Raw genomic sequence first — 22,797 nt, forward strand, 5'->3', positions numbered from 1 at the left:
TTGACTGGCAATCCTACAGATCTCTAGTCAGAAAAGTGTCTTGGTGTGTTCTTTCATTCTTCTTGCTCTACCTTCTCCCCTACTTGTTCTACTGCTTCTGTCTCCTCCAGGGCTTAGGGGTGGGGTGGGTAAGGAGAGGGGAGTCTTAAAGGGACAGTGAGAAGCCGAATTGACTGGTGCTGGTGTAATCTGGCTATGAATATCCTTTGTGACATAGATGCCCAAATACTGCCTTTTCTTGTAGTGTGCTTTCGTGGTCTATTCAGGGACCTTCTCACTCCTCTTCCTGCTAGCAGGGATCTCTTCCCTACACCATTCCCTGATAAAAATAATGTACCATCTGACCGTCTTCCCCCTTGGCTGTTGCCCCCACAACTTTCTTTTCATGGGATCCTCATTTTTATGTGGGAGTTGCCAGCTATGCTCAAAAGAAACTACCTGGTCCACAGCAAACATGGTTCCTTGGAAGTCTAGATCTCTTTCTTTGCTCTGCCATTACGAGCAATTTAAACCAGCCTTCCACCTTCAGATTTTAGGTAAAAGTCAACTATAAGTTTCCAACTTTTCATAGTACTAGAGGACATATGTGAGGTCCTCTCGTGAACCCATCCTGTTTCAGTAGCAACAAAAGCTAAAACTTCTGTAGTGCAGCAAGCCTCCAGCCTGGGGGTAAGATGCCAGTCCCTCTTCGAAAGGCTTAATTAGGATCTTTTTTGCTTGTCTCGAGCAGGGGAACCATAGTGCTTTCTACTCCAATGAGTTCCCTTCAAAAAATCCTCTTTGTTGCTTCAATTAATCTCTAGAAATATCTTATAATAATTCTGGAGTTGAGTGGTGGGGATTAGTAATTGAAATACCAGTTTGGTTACCTCTTAGCAAGTCCTGTGGGAATCTGTCTAACACCCCTCTTTAGAATGTGTGACTATCCCTGGTATGTATGTCTTTAACTTTGAAGCCTCAGTCAAAACTTTGGGAAACAACAGAAAAAGTCCCATTTAACATCCTTTTCCAAATATATGTAGCAATATACACATAACCCCATATACATACAAATATACATCTTGTGTGTATGTGTGTATGTGTGTATATGTATTATATATATATACACACACACACACACACAGAGAAATATTATATATATATTTATTTATTTATTGCTGAGAAGCAAAATAGAGTACTAGTTAAGATTATGGAATCTGAAGTCACACTATCTGGCTTCAAATACTGAGTTAACCATTTGACCTCTCTGTGACTTAGTTTCCTTATCTGTAAGATGGGTGTAATAATAGTATCTGCACCATAGGATTTTTGTGAGGACTAAATGTGTGTGTGTGTGTGTGTGTGCATGTGTGCATGCATGTGTTTGTGTATCTTAGATTACTACCTTAGAATAGTAGTAGTAAGTGCTATATGCATTTGCTATTAGTGCTATTATTTTTCTCTGACTTATAAGTTGCATGTGTGCAAGACTTTACTGCTATACTTCTAACTCCTAAAAAACAGTGCATATAACAGGCACTAGTAAATGTAGTAAATGTTAGTGCTCTCAGATTTTTCACGAATTTCATAAATTAATATGACATTTAAGCCTTCAGTGTTAAGATATTGGCAGAAAAAGTGGAATCCAAAATATTAGGAAAGAAAGTCAGAGAGATAGGAGAACAAGGAGGTCATGATGTCCAGAAACCACAGGAGAGGAGATTTTAATAAGGCAGGCATGGGCAATGGTGTCAAACATTGCTAGAGGATAAAAGGAAAATAAAACTAAAAAATTGTCATTGCCTTGTGTAACAAGCAGCCCCAATTTTTGCTTTCATGTTCTGGTAAATATTGGCTTTCTTTCCCTGAAAGATGCTTTTATTAAAATGAATTACCAACGAGAATAAATCTTTGAAAATAGGTCTTAAAAGTTTTCAGCCCTGCATTTCCAACCTCCAAAGAACAAACCAGCACGTACTTGGCATTAACCGTAAAGGACCTATCCTCAATACAACTTAGTACGTTTTCCCCTGACTTGGACTCTCCTCTTGAATCAAACCATAAAACCTGCTATTTATGTCTGCATACAACTCCATGAGAATTCCCCTCCTAAGGATGTCCTTCTCCTTTCCTCCTACTCACCTCTCTTTTCAAGAATATAAATAAACTATATAAAGAACTCTTATAACACAACAACAAAAAGACAACCTAATTAAAAATGGACAAGGGTTCTGAATAGACATTTCTTCAAAGAAGATACACTAATGGCTAACAAGTACATGAAAAGTTGCTCAAAAGTATTAGTTATTAGGAAAATGCTAACCACAACCACAATGGGATACCAATATCCACCCACAGGGATGTCTGTAATCGAAAAGACTGATAATAACAAGTGCTACTGAGAATATGGAGACATTGGAACCCACACATATTGCTGATGGGAAGGTAAAATGGTGCAGTTGCTTTGGAAAGCAGTCTGGTGATCGCTCAAAAGGTTAAACATAGAGTTACCACATGATCCGCAGTTCCAATCCTAGGCAGATACACAAGCATTTTGAGAGCATATGATCACAAAAACAGCATGCATGAATGTTTATGGTAGCATTACTTGTAGTAGCCAAAACATGGAAAAATCTCAATTGTCCATCAACTTCTGAGTGGATAAACAAAATGTGGTATTATATCCACATAGTGGAATATTATTTAGTCACAAAAGGATGAAAAATTATTTGAGTGATATCACAGAATGATGGAGTAGGGAATTTCAAGGCTCCTCAAATGGCTGTAATTAGCTGCTGGATAAAGTTCAAATTCTTTAACATGACTCACAAAGCCTCTGTTGTTCTAGTACCTACCTACCTGTTATGGATTGAGTTGTGTGCCCCCAAATTCATCTGTTGAACTTAAAATCCCCAGTACTTAATAATGTGTGCTAATTTGGAAATAAGGTCATAGCATATGTAATTAGCTAAGATGAGGTCATTAGGGCGGACCCTAATCCAACACGATTGGTATCCTCATAAGAAGGGGAAATTTGGACACAGAGACACATACACAAGAAGAATGCCATGTGAAGATCAGGACAGAGATTGGGATGATGCTTCTACAAGTCAAGAAATACCAGAGATTTCCAGCACAGCACCAGTAGCTAGGAGAGAGGCATGGAACAGATTTTCCTCACATCCCTTAGAAGGAACGAACCCTGCAGATAGCTCGATCTCAGATTTCTAGCCTCCAGAACTGTGAGAAAACAAGTTTGTGTTATTTATTCCCTTCAGTTTTTGGTACTTTCTTATAAATTAATACATCATCCTTTTAGCCTCATCTATCATCACTTTTTCCTTTCACCTTATGCTCCAGCAACTTTCTTGCACCCCCTTTGCACATATCCAGTGTTTCTAGCCTTTCTGTTTTTGCTTATGCTCTTCTTCTGCCTGGAATGCCTTTCTACCTTTTTGGTCTAGCTAATTCCTACTCATCCTTTAAGATTCAGAGAAGCAATTTCCTCTTCCAGGAACCCTTCACTGACCACTCTCCAATCAGGCTGATGTAAATGGCCTTCTGAGGCATTCTCCCATATCTTGAGCATCTCCCCAGCTTTGCACTTTCCACACTGTATTGTAAATTTATGTTTTTGGTTTGCCTGCCTTCACCTGCCCCATTCAATAAACTGTGAACTCCCAGAAGAAAGACTCACCAAAACCCCAGTGCCTAACTAGCACAGTATATTTATATTTGAATGAATGGCCTTTTTTTTTTCCCAGTGTTTGTTCATCTATTTTCCCATAGTACCTATTAAAGTGCTTCACATGTAGTGGGTACTGAGTACATCTTGACCAGTGGTTCTCAACTGGGGACATTGGAAAATATCTGGAGACACTGGTGGTTGTCACAACTTGGAAAGTGATCTAGTGGATAAAGGCATTTAGTGGATGGAGGTCAGATACATTGCTAAACATCTTGCAGTGCACGGGATAGCACCTTCCCCCGACCCCAAGAAATATCCATTCCAATATATCAATAGTGTAGAGACCGAGAAACCTTGATCTTGACTGAATGAGAGATTTGAATTTACTTTTTATACTTTATACTCACTGTAGACCACTGGTGTACTAAATATGCTTGTTAGGAAGCCTGTTTTGTTTTTTTTTATTTTGATTTTTACAAAAGTAAACTCAACATGAGATGAAAAGGGAGTGTCCTGGCAACCAGAATTAAAACTTTGGCGATTAAAAGGTACCTGATCAATGGCAAAACAGATATATAAATTGCCCTGGAATGCTCTATAGCAGTGAAAATAAATTTACCCCTATCAACAGGGATAAATCTCATAAGAATAATATTGAGTGAGGAAAGCAAATTGCAGAAGGTACATACAGAAAGATAATATTTCTGTAAGGTACTACGTATTGTTTAGAGATAGACACATATTTAGTAAATGTGTATAGACATACAAGGAATTTCATGGTATCCTGTCACCTGGGGCTGAGGAAAATCTCCATTTTTTTAGGTTTGCACTGGTCAGAACTTGCTCAGTGTGGCAAAATCAGATTTCATGGAAATAATCAAGACCAAATCTGAGATTGTGAAAGCCTTAGGATGGAGGAGGACACAGAGAGTTTCTATTGTTTTGGTAATGCCTTACTTCATAAGCTGGGTAGTGGGCATGTCCTTGTTGTTATATTATTCTCTATATGTTTACATGTTTTTGAAAAATTTAAAACTGTTTCAAAAGAGTAATTGCTCAATACCGAGGTATCCTTTCACCTGGGGCTGAGGAAAATCTTCATCTTTTAAAGTTTGCACTGGTCCAAACTCTCTCAACGTGGCAAAATCAACTCATTGAATTCAATCATTCACAATGGGTCAGGACATCATATACTATACATGGGGTGATAATCCATACATTCCTGTTTACATTTTTGCCAGGATAGTGCCTGGGTTTGCTCTCATTAGACCTCTCTCAATGTTTAGCATAAGAATTTGAACTTTGATGGGTGCAGCACACCAACATGGCACATGTATACATATGTAACAAACCTGCACGTTGTGCACATGTACCCTAGAACTTAAAGTATAATAAAATAAAATAAAATAAAATAAAAGAATTTGAACTTGTGGCAGACGAGGAGGATAAAACAGAAATGGGCAGCAGTTTGCAAAGCACAGAATGTATGTAAATAGGCCACTGACTAACTTTGCTTTGGTTCATTAGTTATGTTTGTCTCTCTGTGTATTTGAAGCTGGTCAGTGAGACTGTCTTAGAGAAGAGGGGTCAAATCCTCACATCCTCTTTAGTGAGGGGTACCTTGGACAGTGAGAAACTGCACACATATAAAGAAGTAAAGTTTAAAATTTTGCTGAGGAATAAGGGAGTTGGACAAAATGTTTCCGAAGTTACTTCTGGCTGACAGTGTTTCCAGCTCCTGCCAAGCACCAGCTGCAAAGAAGGAGCAGAGAAGTGCCTGGTCTGAGTTCCCACAGGCCAGATTTGGGGGCCGGAACACATTCAAAGTCCAAGGCTGAGTAGAGGGCTCTAGAGGGAGAGCTGAATTAGCAAAGCTAGACAGAACAAAAGGATTTCCTTTTTTTTTTTTTTTTTTTTTAATTTGCTTTAAGTTCTGGGATACATGTGCAAAACGTGAAGGTTTACATGTGCCATGGTGGTTTCCTGCATCTATCAATCCATCATCTAGGCTAAGGATTTCCTTTTCAAAGTGGCCTCACACTTCAGGGTGGGGCAGTGTATTGAAGGGCTAAAACATAAAAAAGCCCCAGAAAAACAAAAACAAACAAACAAACAAAAACTCTGGGTAGAGCCTGGGAGATGGATTTTTACTGTTTTGTCTGCTAGAATTAATTTTTTTTTTTTTTTAGCTTTTGAAGATTTTTCAAGAAGATTTAAAAAATATTATCAAAGCCATACATGCTCATTAAAAGAAAGTTGAAAAAGACAGAAAAGTAGGAGTAAAACTAAAAATTTGTTTAGTTCCATCCCCTAGAGACATCCACTATCAATATTTTAATAAAAATTCTTGCATACAGATATACCTTGGAGATATTGTGGGTTTGGTTCTAGACCACCACAATAAAGCAAGTCACATACATTTTTTAGTTTCCCAGTACATATAAAAGTATGTTTACACTATACTGCAGTCTATTAAGTGTGAAATAGCATTCATTATGTCTAAAAAACCAACGACCTTCATTGAAAAATATTTTAGGCCAGGCACGGTGGCTCATGCCTATAATCCCAGCACTTTTGGGAGGCCAAGGCAGGAGGATCACTTGAACTAAGGAGTTTGAGACCAACCTGGGTAACATAGTGAGGCCTGTCTCTAATAAAAATACTAAAAATATATATATATCTGCACATGGTGGTGTGTGCCTATAGTCCCAGCAACTCGGAGGCTGAGGTGGCAGTATTACTCGAGCCCAGGAGATAGAGTCTACAGTGAGCTACAGTTGTGCCACTGCCCTCCAGGGTGGTGACAGAGCAAGACCTTGTCTCAAAAAAAGAAAAACTTTATTGTTAAAAAATGCAAATGATCCTGTGAGTCTTCAGTGAGTTGCAATTTTTTTGCTGGTGGGAGGTCTCGCCTTGATGTTGATGGCTGCTGACTGATCAGGGTGATGGTTCCTGAAGGTTGGGATGGCTGTAGTAATTTCTTAAAATAAGACAACAATGAAGATTGCTGTATTGATTGACTCTTCCTTTCACAAAAGATTTCTCTGTAGCATGCAATGCTGTTTGATTCCATTTTACACACAGTAGAACTTCTTCCAAAATTAGAGTCAATCCTCTCAAACCCTGCCACTGCTTTATCAACTAAGTTTATGTCACATTCTGAATCCTTTTTTTTTTTTTTTTTGGAGACAGAGTCTCACTCTGTCACACAGGCTGGAGTGCAGTGACGCGATCTTGGCTCACTGCAAGCTCAGCCTCCTGGATTCATGCCATTCTCCTGCCTCAGCCTCCCGAGTAGCTGGGACTACAGGCACCCACCACCATGCTCGGCTAATTTTTTGTATTTTTAGTAGAGATAGGGTTTCACCGTGTTAGCCAGGGTGGTCTCTATCTCCTGACCTCGTGATCTGCCTGCCTCGGCCTCCCAAAGTGCTAGGATTACAGGCGTGAGCCACCGCGCCCAGCCTCTAAATCCTTTGTTATTGTTTCAACAGTGTTCACATCATCTTCACCAGGAGTAGATTCCATCTCAAGAAATCACTTTATTTGTTCACACAGGAAGCAACTCCTTGGTCAGTCAAGTTTTATCATGAGATTGCAGCAATTCAGTCACATCTCTGGGTTCCACTTTTTTTTTTTTTTTTTTTTTTTTTGAGATGGAGTCTCACTCTCTCACCCAGGCTGGAGTGCAGTGGCGCAATCTCAGCTCACTGCAAGCTCCGCCTCCCGGGTTCATGCCATTCTCCTGCCTCAGCCACCTGAGTAGCTGGGACTACAGGTGCCCACCACCACGCCCGGCTAATTTTTTTGGAGTTTTAGTAGAGACTGGATTTCACCATGTTAGCCAGGATGGTTTCGATCTCCTGACCTCGTGATCTGCCCGCCTCAGCCTCCCAAAGTGCTGGGATTACAGGCGTGAGCCACTGTGCCCGGCCTCTGGGTTCCACTTCTAATTCTAGTTCTCTTGCTATTTCTACTACATGTGTAGTGACTTCCTCCACTGAAGTCTTGAATTCTTCAAGTCATCCATGAGGGTTGGAGTTAACTTCTTCCAAACTCCCGTTAATGCTGATATTTTGCCCTTCTCCGATGAATCATGAATTTTCTTAATGGCATCTAGACTGGAATCCATTGCCTTGAGTGGCATGTTGCCATTTACTGATATAGGAAATACTGGAGGAGGAACAAATTTAAGAGAAAAGATGATAGGTTTAACTTTGGATGTGTTGAATTTGAGGTGTCTGCAGGACATTCAAGTGGAGATGTCAAGAAAACAGAACTCAATAAAGCGGTCTGGGTAGAGTTATAGAATTAGAGTTGTGACCATATATATGATAATTAAAGCCAAGTGAGTGAAAAAGATTATTTGGGGGAGGGAGTATATGTATCCTAGCCCTGAGAATGTCTGACTTTCAGAGGTCAGATAGCAGAAGAGTGGCCTACAAAGGTCACTGAGGAGAGGGCAAAGGAGTAGGAGGAAAAGCAAGAGTATAATGTCATAGATGCCATAGAACATTTCAAGGAGGAGGAAATGGTTAACAGTGTTAAATGTAGGGGAGAAGTCAAGCAAAATAAGGACCAAAAATACCTTACTTATTTGTGGATTTATCGACACTGAGGGTCATTGGTTTTTTATCTCATTGAGAAGTTTCAGTGGGGGAAGGAAGCCAGACTTCTGAGAGCTGAGAAATGAATGAGACGTAAGGGAATAAAAATTGCAATTTCACCTGTAAAGTATGTTTTCAATACATTTGCCCATAAAGAGGACCTGAAGAGGGACCTCCTGTGTAGGGAGGCTATTGTTTTAAGATGGTAGATACTTGAGCATGTTTAATTGCTGATGTGAAATGAGGGGGAGAGGGATGGGAAAGAGAGGGAGGGGAATCTGCAATTACTGGGTAGGTATAAACATTTTAAAGTCTATTGATATATACTGCTCACATGCTTTCTAAAAGGGTTTTTAACCAACATATGCTCCTATCAGCAATTATGAGAGCTTGTTTGGTGGCTACTTTGTCATCATTAAGTGTTATTTAAAAAATAAAAAACAAAACTCTTTGCCAAATAATCTCATTATTGTTCTAATTTGCTTTTCTTTGATTACTAGTGAGTTGAATATTTTAACCAGTTGTGTTCTTGAGTGTGTATGTGTGAATTTAGTCTACTCCTTTGCCCAAAACGTTTCTATTTTAGACAGACAATTTGCCATAAAAGGCCACAAGTTAAAGGATCAGAATGGTATCATATTTTACTTACTCAAATTAGATAGTTCATATTCTTTTATCTCCTTAGAAGTGTGAGACAATTTGACAACTTTTGACTCAGCAGAACGAAAGGGGCAGGTGATTTCACCATCTAAGGGAGCGACCAACAGATGGAAGTAAGGGGGTGGGGAGGCACGTCTAGTGTTAGACCCCTATCCTCGGTCCCTAGGCTCCCACTTCTAACCTGGAAGGACATTCATTCCTCTTGTGTCTCAAGGCTTTGGGTCCCAGAGCTCCCTTTCGGGCTGAGCGGCCCCCTACTAAGGAGCCCGGGGCGCTGTGCGGCCCCTTTAAGAGTCCAGCTCCTCCCAGCTCCAGGGAAAGTTGCAGCTTTTTCCGCCTCCCGGGAGGGTGAGAAGGGCCGGCCGCCGGAGCTGGGTGGCGATCTTCCCGGAGCCAGAGACCCTCCCTCGAAACCGGCACTGGGACGTCTAGCTCTCTGGAGGCACCTGTTGCAGGTGACAGGTAGGTCAGCAGCCAGCGGCCGCCCCCTCGCCCTCGGTTGGGGGCTCCTTCTGGACCCCCAGCTCCTTTTCGCTGCTGAAGCGCCCCCACCCCCATCTCGGGGTCTTGCGTCTTCCCTACCTGCTCTCTGCTCCCCTAGTTTTTCCTTCTCCCTACCTGACCTCGTCTTCCCTCTCCCCGTCCGCCTCTCCCGAAGGCACCCCCCAGGCTTGGACTCCCGTCTGCTTGGGCGGTCCCTCCCGGCCACTTTTCTTTCTCTAGGGCTTCTTCTGGCCCCTTCCCTGACCCACCTAGCACTAATGCGGGCTGTGCCCCTCTGGGAGCCGCCTCCCCTCTCCTCTCCGGCTCTCCTCGCGCGGAGTGCCCGGGCTTTTCCCGCCAGCCCGAGCTGGTGCCCCTCCCGAGAGCTGGCCCTGGGGGCGGGGGCGGGGCCGAGCTCCTAGCGGGAACTGCGCCCTCCAAGGCGTGCAGTCACCTTTTCGTGGGTTTCTCTCGCAGCGCTTGGCCGTCGAGCGGGGTCGCTAACCCGCACTCTCTTCGGACCTCCGACATCTCGGCGTCGGCTTCTCTGGCTTTGACTAGTCAGCCACAGGTAAAGGCTGGAGGCTGGTCGGCCGGAGTCCTGCCTCAGTGGGCTCCCTCTGCGCTTGGGGCTGGGGACCTGGCTACGTGCTGTGGAGCTGTTTATCTTGCCGCTCTTCAAGCAGGCTGTGAGAGACCTGGTACTGGAGGAGGGTCCCCGAGATCTCAGAAGGGGCACAGAATGCTTCTGTCTCCTGTGATGGTTTGTAATGGGGCAGAAAAAGGTGTTCCTCCAACCCTTAACATTGAGATGGGATTTGGGGTGGTGAAATCATTTGGTTAGAATTCTGGTGGCTTGAAAAGTGGTGAGTTTCTAATTAACCAAGCTTTTCTTCCCCCGGTACCCTTCTTCTTCAGGACTAGAGGACGTAAAATTCCAGAGTACTGCTCTTGGCAGGGTTGACCCTAGACCTTGTATATTTGTGGCAAAAAATGAGTCTTCTGTACATCCTGGACCTCCTATATTTAACTGGCTTCTTTTCTGCTCTTTAAGCTCCCCACCCCCATCTCTCATAAATCTATTAATATTGCGGTATTAATGACTTAAGACTTTTGTCGCTGTGGGAACAATGTTCAATGCAGAGATGTGGCCTTGATGAAGTTTTCCGCATTTTTGGTGGTTTGGTTTTTAGCACCCTAGTAGAAAAGCACCACCAACTTGGCTTGTGAGGCTCTTTTTGGGCAGGGGATGAACATTTCTGCTAACACGATTTCAGGTGTCTCACTCTTGGTCAGAGCAGTGAAATGGAGCTCGGAGGCCTGTTCTGGGGTAACTTATCTGTGAGTGTATGTAGCATTCCGGCTCTCTGAGCTTGTTAGGCTCTGGTTGTTAGGCTCCATTGAGCCAGACACTGTGATAAGTTCTTTACATAAAAATGCAATCCTCACAGTAACTCTATACAATAGGTGCTACAGTTATAACCATATTATGATGAAAAAGAGACTTAGAGGGTAAGTGCCTTGCCCTCACAATCTCGGAGGCAGAGCTTGTGTTCCTATCCTGTCACACCACCTCTATTGTCTTGGATGTTGGGAGCACTGAATAGCTCATGAATGAGGACTAAGTGATTAAAAAATTTCCTTCCAAGTATATGTTTTGCTCCTTGATTCCCCCTTAGATTCACTGCCGAGACTATGGACTACTTACCTTACTGATGTCTTACCCACTTCATTTCTGACATGGGCCAGTTGCCACATTACCACTATATAAGTACACATCCGTGAGTGTACCTAGATGAATGAAATCTCCCGGGTTCTCAGCTCTGTGGTAATTGTCTTGAAGTTAGAGGAGGGTAACCCTGGATTCCAGGGATGTGCGCCTGACTCAATTTCTTCCTCTCCTGCTGGCTAGGGGAGAAATAAGTGATAGGAATTTCCTGACAGCCATACCAGAGAGCTTGAGGGTGATCGTGTGCTAGTTTTGTCATGGGATGGATGGAGTACCACAGGCAGGGATAGGAAGAAAATGTCCTCCCTATTCCCAGCTCTGGGACCTTGCTCAAACTGTTCCTTTTTTGCTTCCTAAAAAGCTAACTTTCCTCCCCCATGCCCATTCCCCTGACATTAATTCCTATCCATCCCTCAAGATTGAGTTCTAAAGTCACCTTCTTTGGAACGGCCTTACTGAACACATACTTCTTCCCCCAAGCGGAATTGCCAGTTATCCTGTGTCCTAAAGCACTTTGTTTACACCTCAGTACAGCCCTTAACACTGCTTGGTTGTTTTTCCACCTGGAAGGCTGTAAGTTCTCTAAGGGCAAGGTCTGGATCTTGGAGCTCCCTTTGTCTTAAATATAAGATATTGGCAAATATTTGTGCCAGTAACCGGATGTACCATGCCATTCCTTCAAGGTGCTGAGGTGTAGTGATGGTGGGGTTGAGAGTACAGAAGACACCTTCCTGAGGCGCTTGAAATACCACGGCTACAAGTTTGCCCTGATCACCCTATTTAAACGTGTAATCCCTTCTCTGAACGTTCCATATGCCCTTTCCCTACCTTATTACATTTTTCTTGCTTATTGTCTGCCCTGCCACTCCCTCACCCACCATAACATAAACACCCTGTGGGCAGGGATTGCTGTCTGTTGTATTCACTGGTAGACTCTTGGACCCAGAACAGTCCTTGGTACATCATAGATGCATACTAGTATTTGTTAATGAATGAATGGCATTACATTCTAGGAATTTGGCAGTCTTGGAGTTAGGCACTCCTGGACCTGAAACTAAGCCTACCCAGTTTGTCACCCTGCAGGTGTAAGTTTGCCCCAGGCCCAAAATTCAGCTTTACTTCTGCTGATTTTTGCTTTGAGACTGCATTACTGATGCCAACTTTGACCTAGTTGGAAGTACTTCCTCTCTCTTACTTTTGGGTTTTTTGTTTTTTTTTTTTTTTTTTTTTTTTTTGAGATGGAGTCTCTGGAGGGAGTACAGTGGCGTGATCTCGGCTCACTGCAAGCTCTGCCTCCCGGGTTCATGCCATTCTCCTGCCTCAGCCTCCTGAGTAGCTGGGACTACAGGCGCTCGCCACCACGCCCGGCTAATTTTTTTGTATTTTTAGTGGAGACGGGGTTTCACCGTGTTAGCCAGGATGGTCTTGATCTCCTGACCTCGTGATCCACCCGCCTCGGCCTCCCAAAGTGCTCGGATTACAGGTGTGAGCCACCACGCCTGGCCTCTCTCTCTTATTTTTTAAAAGTATGGGTCTCTGGATGGAAATCTCTAAAGTTTAAAAGTGGAAATGTAAAAATGTTGTGCTTCTTGTTGGTAGACACGGGGCGCACTGGGAGGAAGGGGTGTGGATTGTCAGATGTCTTGAGGCCTTTCAGTCTTTTTGCAAGATCAGTAAGAGCCTGGAGAAAGTTACTGTGCAATGGGGAAGCGAACAGCTCAAAAGAATAACGGATGGCACAAATTAGGCTTCTGGTTTCAAGTTACCCATAGCCTTTTAGGTATGAGGTGGTTATTGGATTATGGAACTTTATGGAAAAGCCGTAGCTGAGTGCTGTTTGTGTTGTATTTAACTAGTTTTCTACCAGGACGATTGTGCAGTATGAAGAAACCACTGTGCAACATAAAAGAAAAAAGTGCTATTCTGTTTAAAAGTGTTTTGAAATGTTCAGAAAGGAAGAGGCCAGAATGTCTTAGAAGACAGACTTGGAAAGAGTTGGGTCCTTCATAAGGTGGTAAATATGTGATTCTCATCATTTAATATATGTTAACTTATTTGAAACTCAAATTTGTACAAAAAACTGACCAGCTTCTTTTTCTACTAAATTTGTCTCCCCTGCCTTTGAACATTGCAGTGACCCAGGTTTCAGTCCCTGGACTTTTCTCCATTTAAAATCTTCAGAGAGGTTCTCTTCCAAGCTGCATGGCTTTGAAGAACATCTGTCTAGCTATTCGTCACTCCCAAATTTATGTTTGTGACCCAGGCCTTTCTTCTAAGCTGCAGCCTCATATATCCAATGACCTATTCGACATCTCTCCTTGTCTATCAGATAGACCTCTCAAATGTAACGTGGCCAGAATGGCACTCCTGATTGCCCTTGTATTCCCACCCTCTTCCCTCAGCACTCCCTGTCTCAGTAAAATGTCACCATCATCCATTCAGTTGCTCAAACCAAGAACCTAAGATCACCCTTGATTCTTCTTTTTCTCTCACTGCCCTCCACCCAATTTAATTCATGAGGGAGTCCTGCTGACCTGATCTTCAGACTGTGTCATGTATTCTGCCACACGTCTCCATCTCCTCTGCCTATCACCATAGCCCAAGCCACCACGAGTCTGCCACAAACATCCTTGCATAATGCTCAAGGATATATATATGCAAGTATTTTTGTGGGGTAGCTTTCTAATAGAATTGTTAGGTCAAAGGATATATACATTAAACAATTTAAGTAGGCATCACCAGAGTGACATCCAAGAGGGTTTACCCTTTCACTATTGCGAGTGGTTTTCCTCCTGCCCTTGCTGAGGATGGATGACACTTTTAATATTTTCCAATCTGATAGTTGAAAAATAGTATCTAACTGATTTAACTTGGCATTTCTCTGATCACTAGTGCGGCTGAGCATCTTTTCATTTGTGTTAGCTATTTGTATTTTTCCGAGACTTGCTCCTTTATATCCTTTGCACATTTATCTTTTCGGTTATATATTTGATTTGTTTGTAAGAACACTATATTTATTAGTTATATTTACCCATTGCCTGTTATATAGTGCAAGTTTTTTTCTCTCTAGTCTGTCATATGTCATAACTTTGTTCATGATGCGTACCCCTCTCGTAATCAGATAAAACCCACTATAAAACATTTAAAAAACATGTTCATTAGATTTGGCAATTAGGAGGCCAATGACAACATCAGTACAGCAGGAGAGAAGGCAGATTGTAGAGGGTTGGGCAGTGAGGACTGAGAAGGACTGATAAAAAATGTGGTAGATACACATGGACATGGAGAGTAGGGTGATAGACAGTGGAGACTCAGAAGGGTGAGTGGTGGGAGAAGGGTAGATGATGAGAAATGTCTTAATGGGTACAATGTATGTTATTCAGGTTATAGATACCCTGAAATCTCTGACTTACCACTGCATATGTAACAAAATTGCATGTATACCGCATAAATTTATATTATTAAAAAAATGTAGTATATACATTGAAGAAGCTTGGCTATGATGGGAAGGAGAGAGTGTCCCTTATAGACGGTAAGGCACAGGGGATAAAAAGGCTGTTTTATTTAATTTTGTTTTACTTTAAATATAAGAGAGAGATGAGCCCATTTATGTGCAGATGGCATACAGCTTGATGATGCAAGGTCCCTGAGAAAGTCAGAGGGTGGGAGTGCCAGAGTGAAAGCGGGGAAAAGGCTAGCCTTAGAGAAAGAGTGGTGGCTCTTCCATTGAGACAAGAGGATTCACTAATCCTCTTGGTAAAAACTATGGAGAAGGAGGGAGCTGTAGAGGGGCAGGATTTTGAGAGAGCTCCTGTGCCCCCAACAAGAGAGTAAAGAGGGGAAGAACGGTGAAGGGTTGGAATAACATTTGAGAGAGATGAAAAGAGGAGTTCTTTAGCGGCATATCATCCAGGTTATGTATATGTATTTCAAAATATCATGCTGTATACCATAAATATGTACAATTTTTGTCAAGCATACCTCCATAAAACTGGAAAAAAATTTTAAAATGGCTTGGGTAACTTGAATTTGTCTCCACCCGAAGTCGCAGAACCCTGTATCCATTCTCTCCGGCAGCACTCATCAGACCAGGAATACAGTGTGGACAATCTAGTATGAGGGACTTTTTCTGGGTGGCTGTGACAGAAATAGGGAGAGGGCTGGAGATTGGATGGCCCTGGCAGAAGAATAGTTGAAATGATGGACCACTGTGGCTTTCATATTCATATCTGTGAGTATCCAAACCTAACTTGAACTTGAATAATTTTTAAGAAGTAGAAAATTTCCATGGCATCTACACTGCTTCTTGTTTGTAGCTCTATCAATTCAGGTATCAGAATACCATTAGTACCAGTATCTTTAAACTCATCAGAAAGCATGATTTGATTTACTGAGGGCCTACGATGTGCCATGCTCTGTGTTGATTTACTGAGGATTTACATTGTACCAACTGAGAGCCTACAGCCAGGATCCTACAATGTAGATTTATCCATCTATCCATCCATCAACCCAGCTAGATGCTTGAGGTATGGCTGAGAAGAAGGTAGACAATGGCCATTTTTCTCCTGGAACTTATTTCGGCAGGGGAAGTGTGTATTAAATATTGTATCACATAGTTTTTAAATTACAATTGTGATAAGTTCTGTGAAGTTCAGTTTTTTTAGAAATCAAATTGTCACATTGCTTTTTAACAGGTCTTCCTAATTTACATTTGCCAGCAAAATATGAGAATATCTCTTAAATCCTTTTTAAAAACTGAAAATTGTCTTTCTAAAATTTTGCTGAATCAATAAGCAAACATACAAAAATCTTTATTGCCAGTAAGAGTGAAACTTTTTCTTTTTGATATCTATTGGACATCTGATTTTTCCCCTTTAAGAATTATCTGTTCACGCTCTGTGTCTATTGGATACTTACCTCTTCTTGTTTTTAATAGATCTCTCATTTCATGTTTGAAACCATTAGATACACTTCTCTCCTTTCTCTCTTAGCCCTGGCGACCTTAAAATATTTTCCCCTAGTCTCTACAGCCATTCCCTTTTGATCTCCTGTGAAATTTTTTTCTTACCTTGAAGTGTTGCTGTGCTTAGGGATGGGACTACATTTTTATTACTTGACCCAATAAAAGATAACATATAAATCTTCTGTTCCTGCTTATCCCACTCTACAGAGCTAACAATGTTAAGATTGTATTTCTTTCTAGACATTTTTCCATTCATCCATGATCTAATCTGTCTAAAATGTAAACAAATAAAATTGGAATCATAATATATATGATTTGCAATTTTTTAACCTAATATGCTTTCAGTGTCAGTATAAATAGAACTACAGTACCTCCTTCTTTTTAACAAAGGCACGATATTCCCTAATATGTGTGTACCATAACTAGTCAGTTTCCTATTAGTGGATGTTTATGTTCTTTAATTTTTTTTTTTTTTTTGCTGTTTCAAATATTGAGCATCCTCACAATATATATTTGTGAATTTACTTGAATATCAGTAGAATAAGTTTCTCAAAATGAAATGGCTGTGTTAAAAATATGGTCAGTGGTACTAAAGATCCAGAGAAATCTAGGAAGACCAAGAACTATCTGTTGGATTTAGGAAGTTCTTGGTGACCTTAGAGCAATTTCAGAGAACTGTGAGGCAGAAAGCTAAACTATGGTGGGTTGAGAAATGACTGGGGAAATGAGGAAGTGGAGGCAGTGATTATGTACAATTCCTTAGAGAAATCTGTCTGGCTTTGAAGAGCGGAGAAAGGGTAGTAGCAAGCAAAGAGTTGAGATCAAGGACCTGTTATTTATTTAGGAGGGACTTGAGTTTCTTTAAAGGCTGGTGGGAAGGAGGGAATAATTAATAGAGCAAAATCCTTGGAGGGCAGAGTCCTTATGCCAGATGGGAGGGGATCCAGATTGAGAGAGAGGATTATGCTCAATAGGCATAGATGAAAGTAGGTTCATAGATTTGGCAGCAGGAACTTGTCTGATGGTATTTCTATTTCTCTATGATATAATAGTTAAGGCCAACCTCTTAGAGCAGGGGTTAAGATGGGACAAGGTTTCAGTTAGATATTTGTGGTGTTTGAAGAAGGTTTGAAATAGTTATTGTGGAGAAAAGGAGAGCAGCCTAGGGAAGCATAGTTGTAGTGCCAGGCAGGGTTAAGGTGAGCTTGGTGACCAATAATTCATATGGATAATAATCTACCAGAGTGTGATTTTCGTTTTTCTCCAGTAGATCTCAGGAGTCCTTGTACATGCATAAAGTATAACAGTTGGGCTTGGAAGAGCTATAGTTTTTTTAAATCAGATATTTGCAGTGAAATTATGCATTATTGAGGATATTGACAAGAGTGCAGTTGAAACAACAGAATTGGCTGGGTGTGGTGGCTCACACCAGTAATCCCAGCACTTTGGGAGGCTGAGGCGGGTGGATCACCTGAGGTCAAGAGTTCGAGACCAGCCTGGCCAACATGGTGAAACCCCATCTCTACTAAAAATACAAAAATTAACCGGGCGTGGTGGCACACACTTGTAATCCCAGCTACTCAGGAGGCTGAGGCAGGAGAATCGCTTGAACCCAGGAGGCAGTGGTTGCAGTGAGCTGAGATCACACCACTGCACTCCAGCCAGGGCGACAGAGAAGTCTCAGGAAAAAAAAAAAGGAGAAAGAAACAATAAAATTTAAATTGTCTAGGAAAGGAAGTAAAGGTGGGAAGGAGCTGACAAGGTGAAAGCAGAAGGGTCTATGGAAGACGGCCCCCACCCAAGAAATCTGAGAATAGGAATGGGGCTAGTTGGGGGGCTCATCGACTGAATAGGCTAGAAGCACAGCAGGTTGTGGTCAGAGAGGGGGTGTTGAATCAATTATATCAAAGGTGGAAGAGTCCTAGATGATAAGCTCTTGGGTGTGGCTGAATATGATATATGGTATTCTTGATGCCAGCTCATTCATTCAACAAATATTTATTTTGTGCATATTATGATCCAGGCAGTGCTCTAGGCACCAAAGGTACAGAGATGAACAAAACAAAGTCCCTTCTCTCATACAGCTTACAATCTAGTGGGGAAGATTATTTTTATAAACTAAAAGAACATCCTTATTGATGTGCTGATTCCAGTATGTGTAGCTCTATTTGTAACTAATGATAATATTAGGATCAAATATTTACATATATAGGGCTAAGAAGGTCCATCTAGGCATTTTGAATATCTTGCTTTATCTCAAGTTACACTAACTGAATTATGAAAACTCGTACCTCTTGTCCCCTTACAACTTTTTAAGGTGTTTTTACTTACTATGTCAATATTGAAAATAAATATATACAAATCTAATTTGAACATTTTATTGGTTTTAATTTTTTATACTTTATTTCTTTAAAATATTAGGATATTGCTTCTAGCTGTAGACCAGATGTTGATAATGCATGTACTAATCTTGCTCTAGGGATTTGATATAATGTGTAAAGTAATTATGGTTAAGCAGTTTAGGAGGGAAAGAGGGCTTGTAATAAGTTAATATTTTACATTTATTTTTATATTGTCCTCCAATTTATACCTACCTTTTAATGTACATATGTTCGTGTATATGTTTATTAATATTTTATTTGAAAGAAATTAGCATTTATTTGGCATCTTATAGGCCTCAAGTAACACTTTAAAATTACCTGCCACATATGCAGTTCAATTTAAATTCAACTACAGGTTATTTTTTATTGTTTTAAGGTTTCTGTGGCCATAGCCAGATCACAGCATCCCTAAAATTAAAAAGAAACCTAATGCATGAAATCACAGTTATGTGTGAGCATGGGTTGGATTAGTCATGAACCATGATGATTTCACATTTAAGGGGACTGTGTGGGTAATTTTTAGGTGACATGGTCTGCAAGAAATAATCAGATGCCAGCTAGAGTTCAGTTTAGAAATCCCCACCATCTGTGATCCTGGCAGGAGAAGAGGGTCTTCCCTGTGGGGGTGCTGCATTATCAAAGCTTGTTGACTAAGGAAAGATAATAGTGTTCTGCGTGGGAGATGATGAGGCTTATTGAAAAATAACAATGTGTCAGCTCTCACTGGACTTAAAAATGTTTTATACATATAAATGACCTAGGTTTTAAAACAGTCCATTCTTTTAGTTGGGGATTTTAGATTTTTAAAAAAATCTAAAAAATGGGGTGTCAAGGAAGGGGCCTTTGTCAGAGAAGAGGGTAAACTGGCCATCCTACACCCGTCAACCTTATGAGGCTCTTGTGTCTGGCTCATGTTAGAGGAAGCTTCAAATGTAGATTTTGAAAGCCGGAAAGCTAAATGGGATTTGCTTTAATATATGTATTTTCCCTGTTGCCAAGTAGGGTGTTTGGACACATGGTCTTGTTTTTATAATATTTTAGATTTACTTCTATGTACCACATTTATGGAAATCTGCCATCTAGGATTGGTGGTGGGTTTAAGGCATCTTCTAAAGTTGCTGAGGAGCAAGGGAAAAAATGTGTGAAATCATGAAAGACCACATTTCCACATATCCAAAACAACCATTCTGCAGGAGAAGTGAATATATAGTATTAAGATATATGACTTCCTTCTGGGACTTGTTTTAGAGTGTTATATATTATTTTAAGTGGGAATTTCTACAAACCATTTATGAACAGAATTTGTTGGCATTGAAAGGTAGCTATGTGAATTCCATCTGGAGGAAATTGTCCCCACATATGATTCTAAGAGCTAACAAAAGAGATATTTTAGTTACTACCACTGCCTTCTTCCACCCTGCTGCCCACTCCCACCCCCTGCCCCACCATTATGCACCTGCCATCTTTTAGGAGGGATGTCCCGGATGAGGGGAATGAGTTATTTTCTTGTGTATAATGTTGCTTTGAGCTAGAGTTGCTCTGGCCTGTTTCACATATTGCAGGACAAGGTCAGGGGTCTGGGAAAGTAAGCCAGACTCAGGGCCTGTCAAACATTATGTTTGTTATTAGCTGAAGACTTTTAGAAACCCCACCTCAAGTTCCTGAGGCTGATGTCCCCTTTTCCAAAAATCACTATATAGAGCAATATTGCCAGAATATGAAGAGACAGTATAATATAGTATAGCGGTTAAGAGCTTGGACTGTGGAGCCAGATGGCCTGCGTCTAAAAACCAGACTGTCACAGGGCACGTGACCTTGAGCAAGTTATTTGCTCAGTCTGTGCCTCACTTTCCTCATTTGTAAAGTAGACATAATAATTTAGTACCTACTTCATAGGGTGATTGTGAGGACTAAAGTGCTTAGAAAAGTGCATCGTAAATAATACATTATAGAAGTGTTAACTATTATTGTCATCATCTTCATCAGTTGGTGGATATCGTAAAAGGAGTGAAAACCAGCCAGATGAGATGGCTGACGCCTGTAATCCCAGCATGTTGGGAGGCCGAGGTGAGCAGATCACAAGGTCAGGCTTTTGAGACCAGCCTGGCCAACATGGTGAAACCGCATCTCTACTAAAAATACAAAAATTAGCCAGGTGTGATGGAATACGTCTGTAATCCCAGCTACTGGGGGGGCTGAGGCAGGAGAATCCCTTGAACCCAGGAGGCGGAGGTTGAGGTGAGCTGAGATGTCACCACCTAACTCCAGCCTGGGCAACAGAGTGAGACTCCATTTCCCAAAAAAAAAAAAAAAAAAAAGTGAAAAGCACAAAATGCCTCAGCACCTGCAAACTCTACTTTTGTAGAATCTATTTTGAAAAGGATTGTAGGGAGCCACAACCTTAGTGCAAAATCAGAATTTTGTAAAATTAAGAGCTGATTGTAAATTTCTCATTGTTAGGGAAAAATACAGCTTTGCTTCCATACAGCGTTTGAGAATGGACTCAGCAGGCCCTAGGGGATTTTATGTGAGGCATAGATGTGCCCCGTGGATGGACAGGTGGGGGTCTGGACCCCAGCTGACTCCTAGGAAGCCTTAGTTGCCCTTTGGTTTTGGAGCCTTGATACTGACTCTACCAGTTTGTCTCCACTCCTATTTTTCTTCTTTTATATCCTATTTTAAAATGTATGCTATTTTTTGATGTTTTATGCATCTTTGTAAGTCACTTTAAATCTTGTCTAGAACAGTATATAAATAAATATCCTTTAAACTGATCATATCTAATTACTAACATTTGCTTCATATTTATGCTTGTCAGCCTCCCTCCATGCAGAGAGGTACAGTGACCTTCCATCTAGGCAAGAATACTGATTAGATTTCTCAAATTTCATAGAAAGATGTCAAAACTGCCGTATGCTCATATATTTTCCAAAGCATATGGTTAATAATAATTAAAACTAAACAGCTACCAATATTGGGTGCTTACTCTAGGCCAGGCACTATGCTATTCCTTTTACTCATGATGCATGCTTGAATCCTCACAGCCATAGGCAGGAGCTCTTATTATTAATCCTCATTTTTACAAATGGGGAAACAGACTCACGGAGGTTAAATAACTTGTCCAAAGTTAACTCAGGGAAAAAGCAAAGCTGCGATTTAAACCCAGGCAGCTCAGATCCAGTGCTTTTAAGCACAATTCTATGCTATACTGTCGTTAATTAGAAATCTAGCACATCAGAACTCCAAGTCCTAGTAGAAGAGGCCGTACTTGTGTTACAGAACATTCACAGGTCCTGCAGATTTTCTCTCTGTGTTGTCTTTAATATGCTCCTTTCCATCTCTAGTGCCACTGCCATCTACTCTTGGCTCTTGTTATCTTTCCCCTGGATTTATGCCACAGCCTCCTCAAATCCATATTCTGCAAAATTGTCAGTGTGCCCTAACAAGTCCTTGTCTTACCTAAAACTCTTCAATGATTTCTGTTGTCAATGGCTAATTAGCCATGTTTTTGAGCATAGCATATGGAGCACCCGCCAGCCACATGTGATGTGATTCCCCACCTGGCTCTTCCGCATTCTCCCTTACAATTTTTTTTTTTTTTTTTTTTTGAGACGGAGTCTCGCTTTGTCGCCTAGGCTGGAGTGCAGTGGTGCAATCTCGGCTCACTGCAAACTCCACCTCCCCGGTTCACATCATTCTCCTGTCCCAGCCTCCGAGTAGCTGGGACTACAGGTGCGCACCACCACGCTTGGCTAATTTTTTGTATTTTTAGTAGAGACGGGGTTTTACCGTGTTAGCCAGGATGGTCTCGATCTCCTGACCTCGTGATCCGTCCGCCTCGGCCTCCCAAAGTGCTGGGATTACAGGCGTGAGCCACCGCGCCCGGCCTCCCTTACAATTTAAACCAACCAGCATCATTGTACTACTTACTTATACCACGTTACTTTATGCCTCCATGCTTTTGTAAATGCTATGCACTTTGCCTAGAAAGCCCTCTTTCTCCATGCTTTTGTAAATGCTACGCACTTTGCCTGGAAAGCCCTCTTTCTCCTGCTTATCCAGCTGAAACACATTAATTTACAATCAGTTCATATGCTACTGCTGGATATTCTCTTTCTAGTTCCCTTTCCCCAACCTGAATTACGTGCCCTCCTTTGGTATTCTATAATATATCATGCATATATTTCTTTGGTTACCGTGTTTTTTGTTTTGTTTTGTTTTGTTTTTAGGGATCATTTAGGTGTCTCTGCTACTAAACTGTGAACTCTGTGGGCATGGACTACGCTCTGTTCTTTTCTTCTTAGCCA

The 22,797-nt window shown here is 41.3% G+C and overlaps 1 protein-coding gene across 3 annotated transcripts in view; it reads left to right on the forward strand.

Annotated features, from left to right (window-relative positions):
- Positions 1–9,251: 9,251 nt before the first annotated feature.
- The window catches only part of SYTL4 (synaptotagmin-like 4), a 55,822-nt gene continuing 42,276 nt past the window's right edge, over positions 9,252–22,797 (forward strand). For 2 of the 3 annotated variants that reach the window (XM_011964804.1, XM_011964806.1), the window contains exon 1: positions 9,866–9,988. The gene's annotated coding sequence lies outside the window, so the exon portion shown is untranslated. Of the gene's footprint in view, positions 9,397–9,865; positions 9,989–22,797 lie in introns of those variants that run through there. The other variant, XM_011964805.1, reaches the window with a different exon arrangement.

Source organism: Mandrillus leucophaeus, unplaced genomic scaffold (genome assembly GCF_000951045.1).
Source record: "Mandrillus leucophaeus isolate KB7577 unplaced genomic scaffold, Mleu.le_1.0 Scaffold706, whole genome shotgun sequence".
In the NCBI taxonomy this organism is placed as follows: Eukaryota; Metazoa; Chordata; class Mammalia; order Primates; family Cercopithecidae; genus Mandrillus; species Mandrillus leucophaeus.